General features: G+C 30.3%; 1 pseudogene; it reads right to left on the bottom strand.

Annotated features, from left to right (window-relative positions):
- Window positions 1–3092: 3092 nt before the first annotated feature.
- On the bottom strand, window positions 3093–4727 carry LOC136085504 (zinc finger BED domain-containing protein 5-like; annotated as a pseudogene).
- Window positions 4728–6077: the final 1350 nt, after the last annotated feature.

The raw sequence follows: 6077 nt of genomic DNA, 5'->3' as shown, positions 1-6077 counted from the left end.
CTTGAAATTTAAAATGAGCTATTCTTGTTTTTATTAATTTTGTGTCTATAAAGCTGCTTCAATAGGATTTAACAAATTTTTTATATTTTGAAGCGAAGCGCTTCAACAATTGCGCTTAAAAATATATACTGAGATTGAGATAAGGTTCTAAAATCTTTTTTTTTCCAATCAAACTTAACTTTACACAAACAATATTTTAACTGTCTAACCTAAACAGTGTCTTTTTATACCCATTTTTAATTCAAATTAAACTTACATATTAAAATTTACTTCGCTGAAAGTGGAAAACAAACTTTAAGGTTATAAAGTGACTCTTTGCAAGTGTTTTGGTTTTTGATAGAAAACGGTCAATTAAAATGCAACTTATTTTATCAAGAAATTCAAATAGCAGCATTAGAAGGATGTAAAAAAACCTTACAATGTAGCGACTACACGAAGTTATCAAAACAGTTTGTGGTCTGAAAGGGAAAAGTTAAACGCAATGTAGGTAAGCGGAAGTTTACGTTTTGCGGAACCGAAAAATGTTCTATTAAGCAAATTTTTTTTTTTGCTTGTCTTTTTTTTTGAGAGTTTCAAATCACAATAGATATTTTTTTAAAACTAGAAATATTTAACTTTTTTATTATGTGTTTTTTGATAACGAGGTTTTGAAAATGAAAGAATTTAAAAATGGTTTTATTGACAAATAAAACATAGTTTACTTTAAGCATTCAGTAAATTTTGAAGAAATGGTAATCTACTATTTTTTCTAACCTATTCTTTCATTTAAATTTACACATTTTCTAAAACCTTGTCAATTTTTATTGCACAAATTTTTGTAGTGGAATGTTGAAAAGTAGGAGGTGGGGGAGGGGGGGGGGGATGAAAAGATGAAAAAACAAATACAACATTTATTATTTGAGCAATACAATCTGATTTAGATAAAACTTTACTCTGTACCGTTTCATTATAGAAATGAGAGTGCAACTTATATAGTATTTATATAAACGAAGCATTTTTGAAAATATTGTGTGTTAAACCATCACCTCCATTTTCACCCTAACATAAAAATACACTTCTTATATTTGGCGGTGGTCTAAAAATTAATATAACTTTTATATAAATTAAAATAACTTTTTTTAATATAAAAATTACCAATTCTACAAAAAAGACACTCTTTTTTAGCAAAAATATGCATTTTTTGGTGGTTAAGATGGTGGTTCAGCATCCTCTCTTGCCCCTGGATACGCTTGATGGATAGAGTAGATTGCAAATTTTTAGTCCACTGTCACACTTATTATTTACCACCAAGTTATAGGCATTTAGATAAGAAAGTTATAACAAATTAGATGAAGAAAAACTAAATTTTGACCACAGCTTCTTTAACAAATCCATATATCAAAAATTTGCTACTAAAAACCATATTACCTTTTGTTGAAATGTTAAATTTTGATAAATTTTTTACCTTTACAAGACTCCATTTAAAAGCTTTTTATTGATAAACAACATCTAGTATAATTTAGCATATTCTAGGATTTTATTAATTTAAAAATTTTATGTCACGTAACTATACAAGGTTGCTGTTAATAAAATTTGTATTCAAAATACAGTTAAAGAATACATTGACGAATGCAATGTATAAAGAGTCATCAAATGATTGTTTTTATAATGAAAATCAAGAATGTTTTAACATGGTTTTAACTGAAATTTACTTACAAATGTATTTATAAGTTGACTCTTTTTTTTTTTTTACAAGAAATGAATGAATTCAAAAGCAATGCAGAAAATTTTTATTCTTTACTTCATCAAAAGTACACAACTGAGCCAATTACGATAAAAATAATACCTAAAGAACTACATTATTAATTAATAACACTATGGGTGGAATGCAAGAAGCAAACTTGAAATTTGAAGTAATTCTTCAAATCTTAAATTTGGCTCGAGCAAATGTAAAGAGTGATCTTGAACTCAAGCTATACTAGATAACTGACGGTTTTCAAGTTTTCAAGTTAAAGTAAAAATCTTTTCCGTATGCAAGAAGCGAACTTGAAATTTCAAATTTTACTTCAAGTCTGAATTTGAAATGAATTTGTTCTTGAAAATTTAGATTACAAGTTGTTTTTTGAAGTTTAGTGCAGACCAGTATTGAAAGCAAACTTGAAATAAAAAAATAAATCTCGATCATAATTTTGTACGTATGCGGTGAAAAGTTGTATAGAATTTTTTATTTTCAAAATAATTTTGGAAATATGTTTGTCAATTTACTCATTTCATGAATGAATTACAAATAGAACATTATTTTTATACTATATATATAAATACATTTCACCAGTACAACAACTGTCAATTAAATTTCGGTTTAATGCTACCGGTTCATTTCAGGTGAGAAAATAATTGTATTATCATTATAACTATGTGATCATAATTATAACTATAACAAATTAAATTATAAAAAAAAATGTTGTTATAGCTTTTAATAAATTTTCTGCTAATTCCCTACGTAATTAGTGTTTCATTGCAGCCTTTTTAAAGTTCAATTTTTTTAAATAAAAGTTTCAACAAGAAAAATGAATAAAAACCTTGTGTGTGAAAACAAGGTTGTTATTATTCATTTTTCTTGATAACCGCATAGTATATACGCCAGCGGTTCTCAACCTTTACATTGCCGCGACCCTTTTATTACAACCCCTATGATATAGAGACCCCAACTGTAAAATTATTTACGCTCATAAGCCTAAGTAATTGTACTTTTGCTATTGTTATAATATAAAATTATATATCAATATAAATTTCCGCATATAAAGGAATTATTTTCATTGTGAAAAACTGAACATAGCTAAAGTTTTATGTTTAATCACAAGACAATATGTAATTACATTTTGTTCAAAATAGATGTCTAATTATAATTAAATTACAAGTAAATAAATTTTATCTTTATGACTTGCATTTATATTTACTTTTCTATATCACCTATTCACCATATTCAAGTTGCATACTTATGTGAAAATTTGAAAAGCATGACGTATTATGGATAACAGTCTCATTTACAATACACTGCAAATGACTACATTCCTACAATATTCTTGCGACAGTATGTGCACAAAATGTCAATGTCAGTGCGAAGGTTGAGCTTGTTTTTGTTTCACCAGATCAGAAATTCTTGGGGCAGTCTTTGCAAGAGCACAACGAAGGTCATCTTCTGCATTAAGTCTATTTCTGTATTTAGACTTTTTTTTTTTTTTTTTTTTTTTTTTTTTTTACTTGATAACTAACAGGCTGGAAAACCCTGTTTTGCAAAGATATGTTGTTGGAAATGGAAGAAGAAGGCGCAACACAATCTCAGACAGAACAGGATATGGTTGAAAACACTTGATCCAAAACTGTGTTACTGACATTAAAGAGAAATCATTTTTTGCTGCATCGCTATTTATGAGTTCAATAAACTCTTCCTGCGATGTCTCAGGAACATCTTCAACTTTAACTGTGAATGGATTTCTGGCAAGTGCAAACGGGATGTTAGGTAGATTTGGAAAGTATGATGAAATTTTGTTAGCAAGCATGTGCAAATGTTCTTTCACAGAAATTATCATTGTATTCCGTTTGTCAGACTCAACGCCATTTTCCTCATAGAAAGCAGATAAGGTTGGCAACATGTAAATTTTATTTTCATTCAATTTTGTTTGCCAAAGCTGAAGTTTAAAAACACGCTTTAGAACTTTTTCTCTCGATAACCATCTCACTTCAGTGTAAAACAGCAGAACATTGTTGGTCGCATCCAACTCATTACAAAGTTTTGAAAATAGTCGACTATTTAAAGCACTCGCTTTCACGAAATTGATAGAACCAATGACGCTCTTCGTTACATCTAGTAACTCTTGTGGCAGTGTTTTCGTTGCTAATATTTGTCGATGAATCATGCAGTGAGTTCTAATGACATTTGGTGACTCATTCTGTACCAAATGTTGAAATCCAGACCGACATCCTAGCATACTTGAAGCAACATCTGTGCAGACACCACAAATATCTTCCCAAGAGATATTATAATTTTTCAGAAATGAACTAACTTTGTCAAATACATCACCTGCAGTAGTAGTAGTTTAAATAGATTTGCGAAAGAGAAACTCGTCTTTAAAATTGTCACCATTTATATACCTCACGAAAACCAGTAATTGTGAACAATTTTCAACGTCTGTGGATTCATCAAGTTAGATGCTAAATATTGGAAGTGGAGCAGATTTAATTTCCTGGAATATCTGATCAATAATATCAGTAGACATGTCAGCTATTCTCCTGTGAACAGTATCATTAGACAAGAAAATTGCATTCAGTTTGGTAACATATTTGGTTCCAATCATAACTCTAACAATGTCTTTGGCCGCTGGCAACAGCAACTTTTCGGCAATGTTGTGAAGTTTCATAGCTCTGGCGATTCTGAGAGATACTAAATAAGAAGCTTCAACAGCCGATATGTTTTGTTTATGATACTTGCCACTAGAGTCAACTTTGGCTTTCTTGACTCCCTCAGCTTTACATCTAAAATACTGGATGTCCTTATCGGTATAGCTCAGATGCTTGCTATCAAAATAGCGTCTTAGTTTATTCGGCTTCATAGATTCGGCTGATAGAACTTCATAACAAATAACGCACTGGGGTTTCTCAATGCCTGCTGTAACTATTAAAGTAAAACCATACCGTAAAAAATCGTCATTATATTTTCTTTTCTTAACGTTCTTTTCTTCGAGATCCATTTTCATGGGGTTTTTTATAATGCAAATATTAGCTTCTATAACAGACAAAAAAATTTTAAAAAACGATGTGTTACTAATTAGACATGACAGTGTTTTTCAGTACATTAATCTTCACCATAGAATAGATGACATAGAAATAATTTTTATGAAATCTATGATGTTATAGTTAAATAATGTTTGTGTAAATTAAAAAGTTTAAAAATCCACGTTTTTCTATCTGACTAAAAAGAAAAAAATAATTTTCTTCTCTGTTACGCCTGAACTGATTTGTTAACATGTATGTAAATTTTTAATTCATATTACTTTGAACAATTTATAAAATTTTAGAAGTGAAAACGTGATATACATACACCTCTCTTTCTCTCTCTCTCTCTCTCTCTCTCTCTCTCTCTCTCTCTCTCTCTCTCTCTCTCTCTCTCTCTCTCTCTCTCTCTCTCTCTCTCTCTCTCTCTCTCTCTATATATATATATATATATATATATATATATATATATATATATATATATATATATATATATATATAAATATATATATATACAGTATTGGACAAAACTTTTTTTAATAATTAAAGAAAGTATCTAGAAGTTTCCAGAAGCATGCAGAAGCTTCCAGAAGTTTCCAGAAGAAGCATCTGGAAGCATCCAGAAATATCCAGAAACATTCAGAAGCATTCAGACGCATCCAGAAGCTTCCAGAAGCATCTAGAATCTTCCAGAACAGTTTCACACAGGTTCATTTTACTATATAAGAGACATGTAAATCGACATGTAATTCAGTCAGTATATGGAAGTCAATCAGTCAGTATTATCAAGACAGTTTATCGAAGTGAGTTTTATCAAAGTGTTTTATCGAAGAACATCAATACAAGAAGTGAAATAAAACAAGTGTTTCATTACATCAAAACAGTTCACATCCAACCAAGACGTTGTGTTCCACAGAGCATTATTGTATCATCACAAGGTAAATGTAACACGGTAAGCCTTGAGAAGCGTGATTAAATTTTATTACTTTTATGACTTCAAGTGCAAAAATGGCTCCCGACAGTCTTGGATTGGAACTACGAAAGAAAATTATTGGCAATTACGTAAGTGGAATGTCACAAAAAAGTATTTGTGATAAATATCGCGTAAAAAAATAGACCGTATCAAGACTATGTTCCAAATATCGTTCTACGGGGAAGTTGGCAGCAGAAAACAAAGGTGGAAGACCGCGTTCCACCACTTCTAGAGAGGATTCTATGATCGTTAGATCCGTCAAGAAGGATCCTTGGATATCATCAGTCGAGATACAAAAGCAATTAGAGCTGCCTGTATCGGACCGAACAATCAGACAACGTGCTGTTGAAGCCGG

This window comes from Hydra vulgaris, chromosome 09, assembly GCF_038396675.1.
Source record: "Hydra vulgaris chromosome 09, alternate assembly HydraT2T_AEP".
Lineage (NCBI taxonomy): Eukaryota > Metazoa > Cnidaria > Hydrozoa > Anthoathecata > Hydridae > Hydra > Hydra vulgaris.
Note: the sequence above shows the minus strand (reverse complement) of the source record. Positions and strands in the feature narration are given on the sequence as shown.